Raw genomic sequence first — 14,163 nt, forward strand, 5'->3', positions numbered from 1 at the left:
CTTGGCTTTAGTATTTAATATCGAATAAAGCTATTTTACTCAACTTTTCAAAGTATGACACATGCTCTCTCTTTGACATGATTTCTGTTTGTTTTTGAGAAAGGGTCTCTCTGTGTAACCCTGGATGTCCTAGATTTCATTATGGAGACCAGGCTGGCTTCAAGCTTACAGAAATCTACGTGCCTCTGCATCTTGAGTGCTGGTTTGTTTGATTTTTTTTTTTTTTATACCATGCCTGACCTCTTCAACTCTCTTACTACTCACCCTTAATAATTCATTGGAATCCATCTTTACTTTATTTAAACATTTTAAAAAGTTGTTAGTAGTCACCTTATACAAATCAAACAAGTCAAACCTTCCAAATACCTTTTCTTTTATAAAATTTCTATGGTAGCAGTGAGACTTTCTAGCATTTGTTATCTCCATGTACTTTATACTACAGTCCTTCCTTCTTTCCTTCATTTGTTCCTTCCTTCCTTTGTTCCTTCTTTCCTTCCCTCCTTCCTTCTTTCCTTCCTTTCTTCCCTTCTTCCTTCCTCTCTTCCTTCCTCCCTCCCTTCCTTCCTCTTCCTGCCTTCCTTCTCTCCTTCCTTCCTTCTCTCCTTCCTTCCTTCCTTCCTTCCTTCCTTCCTTCCCTCCTTCCCTCCTTCCTTCTTTCCCTCCTTCCCTCTTTCCCTCCTTCCTTCTTTCCCTCCTTCCCTCCTTCCTTCCTCTCTCCCTTCCTCCCTCCCTTCCTTCCTCTTCCTTCCTTCCTTGCTCCATTCCTTTACCTGCTTTTTGGTTCCCATTTCTCTTTCCTCCCTTCCCCTCCCTCCCTTTGCCCTCCTTCTTTTCCTTCCTTCTTAGCTTTCTTGGTGCTTTAGGCTGGACTGGTCAGTTTGATTGACAAGAGTATCTCTGTTTCTCCCCCAGGGTTCTACAGCCCCCTTGGCCGTGGTCTCTGCAGCACTGACAAGCTATGTGCACCCCCTTTAATTTCTTTCTTTACACTGTTGCTAATCTGCAGATAGGCTTCTTGTTTGCACTGTTGTAGTAATCTTGACACTGAGTCAGCACAGCTCTGTCTGCAGTCCCTGTTTCAAAACACTAGATTCATTTCCCTAATAGTTTCTTTAAAAAAAAAAAAAAACATTTTCACTTTTTTTTCTTGGTAGTATTTTAAAAGTCAGAAACTTTTTCTGGTCTAAAGACATGCAGAGCTGTCTAAGTCCTACCAAATCAATGCCAAAACCCACCCCGTTTCCAAGAACATTTATCCCCACACTACAGAATATTGACCCTTACCCTTCGGGTTTCCGGTTTGTGTTTTGCTTCCCCCCTTTGCTCTGTGCCCTCCCCTGACCTCTTTCTTCTGTGCTGAGGTGACTGGAGCTGTCCCACAGCTGTCTTGACACCCTTCAGGCATACAGGCTTTGTCTCCTCACTCCTTCTTCCCTGGCTTTTTAGGAGCACGACACCCACATGAGCCTGGTCAATGTCACATCCATGTTCTGTTATTTGTACCTGTTTATCCAATCCCAGCCACCACAAGAAGAAACTTCTCTGATGATCTGTGGGTATAACAATGTATTGTTAGGATTGAAATGGCATTGTATTTACATGTTAGGTCTTCCCTAGAGGATTCCAGAGCCCTGGAAGACACCAGATACTCTGTAAATTATTTGCCAAGTTGTGTGTGTGCCATGGGATCACAATAATCGCCATCACATATCGGCATTAGCGCATCTTCCCATGTGCTTGTGGTCATGTTGCCTTTCCATCATGATTCTTGCTTTTGTTTTTAATGTAGCTCAGTAGTTCTGGCTGTCCTGGAACTCACTATGTAGACTAGACTGTCCTTGAACTCACAGAGACTGGCCTGTCTTTTCTTCCTGAGTGCTGGGATTAAAGGCAGGCACAACTACCCCATTTTCAGCAGCTTCTTTGAAAGTAAGTGTAGACTGAAGTACCCAGAACTAAGTTATAGGTAGGTTGAAGGGTCTGAATGTGATGAGGACCAGGATTTGATTCCTAGAGCCCATGTTCTACGATGAGGACCAGGATTTGATTCCTAGAGCCCATGTTCTACGATGAGGACCAGGATTTGATTCCTAGAGCCCATGTTCTATGCCCATGCTGGGGATAGTGGCATTTGCTTGTGATCTCAGCGCTGGAGAGAGAGGAAGACAGAAGGCTCCCTGGTGTTCACTGGACAGCAAGCCTAGTCTACTTGGAGAGTCTACTTTGAGAGACCCTATTTCAAAGTCAAGAAGGTGAAGAGTGTTCTAGGAGATGTCACTTGAGGTTGACCTCTGTCCTCCAGCTTCACAGGCATCTGCACCTGCACCGCCTCCCCTACCAGGCACACACACACCACACATGCATTCAAATAAGGATATCGTCATCCTTAATAAAGTGGGATGGATGTTTGGCATCTGCCTCAGGGCTGAGCATAGCAGTGGTACCAAGCCTCAGAGAAGGGCACAGGGAAACTGCAGGTCATGCCTGAGCAAGCTGGGATGGGGTAAAGGCCAGTGAGCAATTCTGTGAGGAGCTGTCCCCTGGGGAATCTAACCTTTCCTGATCTTAAGCACTATCGGCACATGAATTGTGTGGTGTGCCAAGATTCTGTTATTTTTTTCAATATTCTTTCTTTCTTTCTTTCTTTCTTTCTTTCTTTCTTTCTTTCTTTCTTTCTTTCTTTCTTTCTTTCTTTCTTTTAAAAGATCTTCAGAGCATTTTCCCATGACTGTCCTTCAGGTTCTTAATCTATTTTATGAAGACACACATTTTTATCTGACGCCCCAAATGTGACCCAGTCATTCCCTGTAGCAATATGCTACTGCCAAACCATGCCACCTGGTTTGCAGTTCTGGTGACTTCCTCTAAGCCCCAGTCAAAATAAATTATGAGAATTTCAGGATAAGATTAAGAATATAATATGAAATTCCATTTATCTATCTATCTATCTATCTATCTATCTATCTATCTATCTATCTACTATCTATATGCTATAGATGTGTCTACCATCTTCTACCTACTGTACAATTTTTGAAATGGCAGCTTCATGGTTCAAGGGATCTAGGGCCTTGTTTTCTGTGTTGATTTTTCTGGGTAATACTTCTCTCAGTTTGGAGGCTCATCGTTTTTTGTTTTTTTTTTTTTCTCACCCAAAGAATGATTTTGTCATTTGTCATACATGCATGGTATACAAGCACTTGTAAACCAAGAGTAATCATCAATTCTTAGAGCATGTATGACGTAAAACTACATGGGAGACAAGAGAGGCCAGCTTACCGCACAAGAAGCATAAAGCCACTCTGTGGCTTCCGTAAATCTATAAGTCAGTCTAGAACGCTGAAATCCAGAATGTTGAAAATGGAGCTATTGACTCTTCAGTGCCAGAGCTGATTCTCAGAAAACAGACTTTGAAGTTCCCATTCTGGCAGGGACTCAGTTGAGTCCCTAGCTGGGGACCTTTGTTCCTGTAGTCTCAGTCTCGGGAAAAGAGAAGTGGTGTCTCTCTCAGAGGTTAATTTTAGAATGAGATTGGTGGCCATTTTAAGTTGCGTGTTGTCTCCTCACTGACGGGAAATTGTTGCTTGCTATTGCTTAGTGAGTCTTACCTATCTCTCCAGAGTGTGAGGCATTTTATGTGCAAAACACAGCAATGGAGGTGACATGTTTGCTTAGTGGAGCGGGGTCTAGAGTTGAAGTTTGTTTGATTACAAAGTTTATATTTATCAACAAGCTACTGTTTGGGCAGTTTTAGATATTTGATAAAATTTGGACTCTGTAATTTTCCTCTCTTTTATTACTGGTGATTAGAATTCTGAACTCTGGGACATTGTCAGTTCACCCTTACTATTTAAGTTAATAATTGCCTGGTGATATTAGTATACGGGGTCTGTTTAGAACTCTGGAATAAAAGATAACATTTCTATTCTGAGGATCATATACTGTTTAATATTAACATATAAAGTACATATAATTTTCCTAATCATTCAGATTTCAGATTATACAACACTTCTTCAGAGAAGGAGGGACACTACAATGCTGATGGGATTGCAAGCTGGTGCAAGCACTCTGGAAATCAATCTGGTGGTTCCTCAGAGAATTGGAAATAGATCTACCTGAGGACCCAGCTATAACACTCTTGGGCATATACCCAAAAGATGTTCCACCACGCCGCAGGGACACTATGTTCATAGTGGCCTTATTTGTGATAGCCAGAAGCTGGAAACAACCTTGATGTCCCACAACAGAAGAATGAATACAAAAAATGTGGTTCCAGGGTATTGGGAGGTCTAGTGGGGTGGGGGTGGGGTAAGAGGGCAGGGGTGGGGACATCCTCTTGGAGACAGGTGAGGAGGAATAGGATGAGGAACTATCAGAGGATGGAACAGGAGGGGGAGAACAACTGGATTGTAAACACGATTAAATAATAATAATGATAATAACAATAGGCTCAAAACTTAACAAAAAAACCCTAAGTGTGGTGAGGGCTGAGAGAAAGGCTAATTTTGAGGTTGGTTGGCCGGTTCCTTTAGATCCTATTGTATCCTCTCCCCTCTGCGCTAATCTCTAGTTCTCAGCCCTTGAAGTTCCAGACCCTTTGTTCTCCATAGAACAATACAGCCTCCTGTTTATTTACCTGTGGGCCACTAGCTATACCTGAGCTAGCCAGGGGTGGGGGTTGAAGTCCTTTGATCTGCCAGACCTACAGTTTCCTGAATTAAGCAGGCTACCTGCTGAGCAGTGTGGAAACATTGAAGCCAACACCCAAGGAGTTTGGGGGAAGGGACTCACCCTTAAAAGCCAGAGACCCTGATTAAACATTTTATCTTGAACAGCGATGTTGTCCTGATGTCATTTCCTGCCCTCTCCCATCTATCCCCAGCTTCTCTTCCAGGGACCAAGTTCGCAGAAGCTGCTGGCAGTTACACCCTATGATGATTTTCCAGGCATCTGCCCATCGGTTCAAACCATGGTCTTACTGACCTGAGACCTCTCACTATGTCTCAGCTCTTGAATGCTTCCTACCTCCCAATAGTGTCATGGGCTGGGGATCAAAGCTCTAACACATGTCTTTTGGGGAGACAGTCACACCGTCTACTTGGATAACTAGACCCATCTTTCTTCTGATGGTGATATATTACCTTCTGGCCTCTGCTATTTCAGATTCCCATCCATCATCCTAGGAGCCTAGGGAATTTCCTGGCTTGTATCTGGCTTATTCCAGACAAATCTGAGTTTCTCATTGAGGGCAGTAGGCTCCCCCTGTCTTTGTGGCTCCTAAATCATGACATATTTCTTACTGCCTCTGTGAAAGAGTTGTCTTCCTAGCAGTCACCCAAGGAATTTAGTTATGTGCTAGGCTTCAGTTCTTCTCACAGACTGTTACACCGCCCGCTGCTCAGTCTCTTCCTCCTTGCTCCTGTCAAGCAGCTCTGTCACTGCTTGTGGGCTAGTGATTACCTCAGACTGTAAGGAACTGGCTTAGTAGGGTGCCAGTGATGTTAGCTCTTACAGCGGGCACTAAGTTCCCAGTTACAGATGGGCATTCCCATGTCAGCCTCCCCCTTACATTCTGCTCTCCTGGCCTGGTGTGTCTTCACCAATGTCATTTGCTTTTCTAGGCCTCACAGGTAACTGTAAACCAAGTCTCTATTTTCCTTTGCAAATTATTTTCCTAGTCAAGGAAAGACTTGAACTTCGGCCTTATTTGGTGGCCTAGAAACCATGAAGAGGACGTAGGGACATTTCCCAAAGAGTTAGCATGTCCTAGGAGTCACTTAATTTAGGATGACTCCTCATGGTCTCTAGGCCAGGAGAAACTGGAACCCCATAATAAGGGGAGAGAAGCATTGCATCTTTTATCGGCACATTTTGTTTGCACAAGATAATGTTTCCATGGTCATGTTTTCAGGCATGTAAGCAAGCTTTTAAACCATACGCCCCTCCCCTCATTGCCATCTCTTGTCCCCCTGCCTCCTGAGGATGACTCCCTCTCTGAATAGTCTCCTTCTATGTCCTTTTAAACAATCTACATTTGTTATTTTAAATTATACCTATATATCTCTGTGTGGCATCTGTGTATATCTCTGTGTGGGCATGCAGCTGTGAGGACAGGAAGTCACGGAGGCCAGAGGCAACGGATGCCCTGAAGCTGGAGTTCTAGGTGTTGTGAAGCCACCTTTTGTGGGGGGGCCAGGAACTGAACTTGGATCCCTCCAGCTCTATCATGTTTTAAAAATATTTTTAAAAAATCGTCCGCATGTGAGAAAAAACTTGATGCTTGTCTTTCTGCTCCAGGCTTACTTTCCTTAGTAGGGTGATTTATAGTTTATCCATTTTTAGTCAGACAGCACAGTTTCATCTTCATGGTTGACAGAAACTTTACTGGGTAGATGTACATATTTCATTCACTCATCCATCCATTGAGAGATATATAGGTTGATTCTGTAGCTTGGTCATGAATAGTACATATGGTGATTTGAATGATAATGGCCAACGTAGCCCCACATGTTTAATGCTTAGCTACCAGTTGGTGGAAACTGTTTAGGAAGGACTAGGAGGTGTGGTCTTGTTGGAGGAGGTGTGCCACTGGAGGCTTTGAAATTTCAAATGCCCATGCCAGCCTAGTGCCTCTCTCCTTGCCTGCTGCCTGTAGACTAGGACAGAAGCCAATGTTCCTGCTCTGTGTCTGTCTACTTCCTGCCATGGTGATTATGGACAAACCTAAAACCATAAGCAAGTCCCCAATGAAATGATTTCTTTTATAGCAGTTGCTTTAATCATGGTTGTTGGTATTCTGTCTAAGCTCCACCCCACACTTACCTGGCAATAGCCAGGTATGCCCCGCCCCATAGACCTGGCCCACTATAAAAGGGGCTACTTGCCCCTCCCCCTCTCTCTCATCACTCTCTCTCATCCTACTTTCACCTCTCTGCCCCTTGGGCTCTCCTCCCCTCCCCCCTCTTTCCACGTGGTCAGGCCGACCTCAACTCCTCCACTTCTCTACTCTCTCTCTCTCTCTCTCTCTCTCTCTCTCTGCCTCTCTAACTCCCATTCTCTGCCCTGAATAAACTCTATTCTATACCATGTCTGTGTGCGTGTGGTCCCCCATACCGCCATGCCACATTCCCTAAACCCCCTTCTCTCTTTTTAAGCCTCCTTCAAAGGTGTGTCTTCACAGCAGTAGACCAGTAACTGGGACAGTGCAGCAATAAACAAGGGCCTTAGGGATCCCTGAACCTAGAAAGGTTCAGGAAGATCTGGAGTTCAGGTTCTCAAGATAGTGTCATTTAAGTCATAAAATCTTCATCAGGGCTCTGATTTTAGTCTTAGAGATTTATTGAGATTAAGGATTAAAACTCTGCAATCTGGATAATCTCATGACAGACCCTAGGCTAGAATTTCACTCCAAATCTTCTAATGACGGGAGAGAAGCAGGACTTAGGTCACTGGGTTTTGTTCCCATCCCAGGTCACCACAAGAGAGACATTACAGGAGTGTGCTACAGGAGCATGCTGGGGGATTACTGCACCCCGAATTGGCAACTATGCTTCAGCAACTTGCTGTCAGACAATTAGACACCAATGTTTTTGTTGGCGTGAGTCTGACGGCATACAAGCTTAGCTCAGGAGGTTCCTGTCACATGCCATGACCAGAACTGCTGTCACCTCAAGGCTCATCTATGGGAGAATCTGCTTTCAAGTTCCTTCTCAGATCACAGACAGGCCTTGAGGTCAACTCCAACCTCGCAGGTTCTCTCCCCAGGGATGCTACCCAAGATGCATCACAGAACAGGGTCACCACTCTAGTTAAACTGATTCTCCTGCTTGGCCGCACCCCTGCATGCACTGCAGGTCAGCTCCTCCCTCCGAGTTCCTCTCATAGGCAGGAAGAATTTCCCCTCTGTTTTGCTGCCTACTTATCTCTCTGTAATAATGCTTTGTATACTGAATTTTAATTATATGCCTATCTTAGATGTGGGGCTGTTTGAGTTTCATTGAGAACAGACTAATAAATTGTTAGTGCTGTGATTAGTTAACAGACCATCAGAGCTCACGGAAAAGACAGAGAAAAGCTAGTGGACTGCCTTAGGGTCACCTAAGTCATTCTGGTGGTGGGTTATCTGCTCTTAGAAGGAAGCTGGAGAGGAATACTGGGAGCAGTAAACGCGTCTGAAGTCGTAGTGTAGGGTAATGACAGATGCTGCCACCAGGGGGAATGCTAGCACTAACTTGCAACATTTAAAAGAAAATCAAGACTGTGAAAGTGAAATATTAAACCATCACACACTCGGATGAACCTCAACGTGATGGAAAGTCTGAATTTCCCAGAAAGGTGTTACTAAGACCCAATTCTTCAAGCTACTCTGAATGTCTTTTTGTGACTTTCCCCTCTTATTAAGGCTTCAAGTGGAGGGACTTAGAGTTAATTGAATTGTTGGCCAGGGGGCCTACAAAAATCCCAGGTTGTGTGCTAAAAGACAAAATGTTGCTTTCTTAAAATTGACAGAGTGGCCCCAGTGTTGGGGGCGATACCCACACAGCTCACCGGAGAGGCTGAGCCGGTGCCTGAATGGAATGCTGGCCCCACACTCTGACAGCGATGTGAGAAAGGATTCTGCAGGCTACTGAAAGAGAACATGGATACTGACCCAGCTACAGAACCTTTGAGCCACAATCTGTCCGGCACAGGGTATGCTGGGGCATTGGTGGCAAAGAACTGTGAGAGTAGCCAACCAATGTCTGAGTTGACCTAAGGCCCAGTGCATGAGAAGGAACTCATACCAGACACTGTGCAGGTAGCCGAGAGCCGAGGCTAAAGAGCTCAGAAGCTTCAGGTGAAATCAGACATGATAGGAAAGGAAAGGAAAGGAAAGGAAAGGAAAGGAAAGGAAAGGAAAGGAAAGGAAAGGAAAGGAAAGGAAAAGAACAGACCAGAAAATAATCCCAAATGATATTCTGCTCTATTCGTAGATCAGTGCCTTCTCCAATCATCACCAGAGAGGCTTTCTTCAACAGCAGATTGGAACAGATGCAGAGACCCACAGTCAGACATGCTTAGAGGGAGAGGGAGAGGGGAAGGGGGGAGGGGAGGGGGAGGGGGGAGGGAGGGAGGGAGGGAGGGAGGGAGGGAGGGAGGGAGGGAGAGAGAGAGAGAGAGAGAGAGAGAGAGAGAGAGAGAGAGATCAAATCCTTCCCCTCAGTGCTCAAGGAATCCCATAGAAGAGAAGGTATAAAGGTGGTTCCTGTCCAAAGAAAAAACAGAGACAAAGCATGGAGCAGAGATGGAAGGAAAGGCCCTCCAGAGACTCAGAGACTGCCCCACCTGGGGATCCATCCCATCTGCAGACTACTGCTCATGCCAAGAAGCACTTGTTGACAGGAGCCTGATATGGCTGTTCCCTGAGAGGCTCTGCCAGAGCTGACAAATACAGAGGTGGATGCTCGAGGCCAAACATCAGACTGAGCCCAGGGACCCCAATAGAAGAGCTAGGGGAAGGACTGAAGGAGCTGAAGGGGACTGCAACCCCACAGGAAGAGCAATATCAACTAGCTGGACCACCCAGAGCTCCCAGGCACTAAACCACCAACCAAAGAGTACACATGGAGGAAGCCATGACTTCAGATACATATGTAGCAGAGGATGGGAGGGGAGGGAGGCTTGGTGCCCCAGCATAGGGGGATGCTAGAGGGGTGAGGTGGGAGTGGGCGAGTAGGAGGAGGTAAAGGGGAGGTAAAGGGGAGGGGTGAGGGGTGAGGATGGGGGATTCGTGAAGGGATAACCAAGAAGGGAGATATAATTTGAAATCTAAATGAATAGAATGATTAATAATAGTAAGAAAAAAAAAAGATTGTAGGAACCAGAGGGGATGGAGGACACCAGGAGAACAGACCCTCTGAGTCAGCTAAGCAGAGTGCATATGAGCTTACCGAGACGGAAGCAGCAGGACGGGGACAAATGTGTGTGGTCTTCAGTGTGTGGTATATACACTATTGGAATACAGTGTGTACAGCTATTGGGTTAGCGTTTTTAATGGACTCTGACTGTGAGAGTGAGTAGGTCCTAACTTTTGTGCCTGCTCTAGGGATTCTTTTCCTCCTTTTGGATTGCCATGTCCAATTTCAGCATGATAGCTGTTTTCCTTCATCATATTTTATTTTATTTTTATTTTTTTTATCTCTTAGAAGGCTGTTCTTTTCAAATGAGAGACAGAAAGGGAGTTGATCTAGAGGAGAGAGGATATGGGGAGGATCTGGGAAAAGTAGAGGGAAGGGAAACTATAATCCGGATATATCCTATGGGAAAAGAATGTCTTTTTTGATCAAATGAAAAATAACATTTTCCAGTCACTTGTAACACACCAATATAAAGGATTCCTTGTGAATGCGCAAGAGCTCGTTTCCAAGTTATCAGGGCAGAATGCAGTGCCACTGCTGGGCATTTGCCTGCTCGCTGTATTTCAGTAGAGGCCTCTATGTTTTACATATACTTCCTTATGGTTTGAGTGATAGCTAGTCATAGATAAAAAGTGGAGGAGGCTCAAACTTTGCATGATGTAGGCACCATTTATTTGGAGTTTGCATGTCTGCTTACAGTGTGGGTCTGGGATTAGATAAGCCATGATAGAGCCCATAAACCACCCTGTGTAGTCGTTACCCACAGAAGCCCTGTGTCTAGAAACTGCAAATATGTGGTTTGCTTGGTGGTTGGGACAGGATCATTAAATGTGGCTGAGGTGGTGTGGCTCAGAGGCAGGCCCAGGTTTATATGACCTTACCTTGAGAGGTAACTTTCGTCTACCAACAGTGGTGAAATAGCTGTGTACTGGCACAGAGAGCCATTGCTGGTATAATATTTTTGACCAGGTATTAATAGGAAGAAGATAGGGAAGCTGCTTTTGTGTTAATTAGTTTTCAATGGGCTCCAGCGTGAGCAGGTGCAAAGAGGTGGTAAGAAGCAGTGTGGGTAGGGTAGGGTAGCTCATACTGTAACCTCAGTATATGGAGAGTTATGGCAGAAGTGTAGGCTGAGGCCAGGCTGGGCTACATAGTGAAAGTCTGCCCCCCAAAGGGGAAATAGTTGTAAAGAGATAGACAGAGTTGCTTGAAGAACTGGGTTCTATTAACATCTGTCTGGGAAACTCTTGATTCTTGAAGAGGTTCCACTGAGTTCACACTGTTATGGCAGTTGGGTTAGGGACAGAGCAGACCCCTAAAGATGATTTGAAATGGAAGGTGGGGCAGGGGGAGTGTAGATTTCCAGCTCAGACTTGGGAAGATGGAGAAGACGCCCCCCTCATCCAGAGTAAATGGCTTTGAGAGGACCTCCCTCCGTATGTGCAGGGAACAGGCATCTCACGGAGAGGCCAGAAGCTCACCTTATGGTGCTTCTCAGCTTGAGGTTCACTTGATGAGAACTCTGTTACATCCAGAGGGCACATCCAGTCTTGAATGACAAAGCTACTCTGGTTTATCTGGCACAAGATAGTCTGTTTTGCTCTCCCAATGTCACTAGCACTGTCAGATCCAGTAGTCCTGAATCCGGCAGAGCCCATGCTAAGGAAGTCTTTTAATAGAAAGGGCAATCCTGTTCTGTGGACTGGGGACAGGGGTTGCTAAGAGAGTTTTTATATGTAGAGAATAAAGAAGGAAGTCCCACCCTAAGACAGCTGTGAGTGTCAGCCCAAGGTCTAGGAGAGTAAGAGGGGCTCGTGCGGAGTCAAAGGGTCAAGGGAGAGAAGATGTCACACCCACTCCCCAGTCATGTTGTCCCTTTTGCTACTTCTTGTAAGAAAAACATCTATGGGACACTTAATGAGGGACTGAACATGTATTGTCCCTTTCTGAGGAATGTTAAATAGGAAACCTCTGTAACCATCTCTTCAGGGTGTGCCTCTCGATGAATGACAAGACTCTATTCACTATCCCCACCCCCACCCCTTTTCTGAATCCTGAGAAGTTGGAGCTGCCAAAAGCTAACCTTATTGAGGAACGCTGAAGTTTCTTTGTCAATCCAGGAGAGAGGAGAATCATCAGGTTATCATAAGGGAACCATGGCTGAGCCAATCTGTTTCAGGTTAACTTGAGTCTTCAATAAATTTATTAGTGGGATGTTTTATTTTTAAAAAATTGCTTGTAGTTGTGTGTGTGTGTGTGTGTGTGTGTGTGTGTTGTACATATGAGTTCTGATGCCTGCAGAAGTCATAGGGTCCCCAGGAGCTGGAGTTACAGGTGGTGAGACACATTTTTTGGACACTAGGAACTGAACTCAGGTCCTCTGCAAGAGCAGTGTGTACTCTTACTGCTGAGCAGGCTCTCCAGACCCAGCAGTTGTTTGTTTTTTAAAGATTTATTTATTTTATGTATATGAGTACACTGTTGCTGTCTTCAGACACACCAGAAGAGGGCATCAGACCCCATTACAGATGGTTGTGAGCCACCATGTGGTTGCTGGGAATTGAACTCAGGACCTCTGCAAGATCAGTCAGTGCTCTTAATCGCTGAGCCATCTCTCCAGCCCCAGAAGTTTTATTTTAAGTAATTGCATTCCTTTAATAAGAAACTTTAAGCTTAGATAAACACTTTCTTCTCTCAGGTTTCTCATCAAACAGAAGAAACCAAGACCTTTATCTCATTTAAAAATTAATGCATTTTTATTTCTATATTTTTAAAAATAGATTTATTTTTGTTTTATGTATATGGATATTTTGCCTGCATGTATGTATGTATGCTGTGTATAAGCAAATCTCCATGGAGGCCAGAAGAAGGTGTTGGATCTCCTGGGACTGGAATTACAGATGATTGTGAGCAGGCCGGCACGTGTTGTTTGGAACTGAACCTGGGCCATCAGAAACAGCAGCCAGTGCTCCTAACCACGGAGCCACCTCTTCGCTGTCTTCAATTTATTTTTCATGGATGTATAAAAGCATAAAGTCACACATAATTATGGAAGAGCATGTGATTATACGTTAGGATCTTATATTACTCCTGAAAAATAATTTCTTTATGAGAACAGGGTTCAAAATCATTTCTTTTGGATGTGAAATACACAGTGTGTTTCCTGTCTTCACCTTGCAACTGTTAGAGCACTCGGTGGTTTACTCCAGAACTACACTGCATTTGCCGTCTCTTCGCTCAGGTGACAGCTTCTCTTGCTGGGCAGAAGCTTTTTGGTTGGCTGTAATCATTTGTCTAATTTTGCATTTGTTTCCTACGCCTAGGGGATGTTGTCTGGCAATTTCTGGCCCATTTTCAAGGTCCAGAATTGTTCCCTCTCTTTTCTTACAGTAGTTTAGTAGTTTTGGTCCCTCCATTGAAGACTTCAGTGTGCTCAGAGTTCATTTTTGTAACTGGCTCAGGAAGAAAGGGGGAAGTCTAGCTTTATTTTTTTTCCATGTGGGAAAAATATCTTACTTTCCATATCTAATTTTCCTAGCACTGATAATTAAAAAGACCCTACTTCCTCTGTTTTATCTCCTTAGCATCTTCTTAGCCTGCTCATTGCACGTGTTCAGTTTTCCAGGCTCTCTGTTCAGTTCCATTGGTCTATGTTTCTGGTTTTCTTCTAAACCATGTTGCTTTGGTTGCTACAACTCAGTGGTGTATTTAGGAATATAATGGTTCCTGTTTTGTACTTTATGATCAGAATTACTTTGTCTATTTGCAGGCTATTTTTTATTTGTGAGGAATTTTACTGGTGTTTTGTTAAGACTTCACTGAGTCTGTAGGTCTCTTTGGATAGCATGGACATTTAACAATATAGAGTCTTCTAATTTTTGAATCATGAACAAATAATTTTTTTATTTTTGTACATATTTAAATATGTCTATACTTGAGACATGATCAATTCTACACAATCAAGCTGTGTAGAATTTGCTATGTGACCAGTCTATTCCTGAACTTACATAGTCTGTCTTCCTTGGCCATCAAATGTTTGGACTAAAGAAGTATACCATGATACTCTTCAATGCTTTACACTTTTTATTGTAGAGATATTTTACCTTTGACTAAATTTGCAGAGCTTCAGGTGTGGGTCCACACAGCACGGGAAAGATCCAGTGAGTGAGGAGATGTGCTCCCCTAGGGAGAGACAGCTGTGCCAATGGAGCAGTTGCTGTGCCCTCGTCTACAGAATCTGCCATCGGGTGATTCAAATCAACCGTAACAT

Source organism: Apodemus sylvaticus, chromosome 4 (genome assembly GCF_947179515.1).
Source record: "Apodemus sylvaticus chromosome 4, mApoSyl1.1, whole genome shotgun sequence".
NCBI classification, from domain to species: domain Eukaryota; kingdom Metazoa; phylum Chordata; class Mammalia; order Rodentia; family Muridae; genus Apodemus; species Apodemus sylvaticus.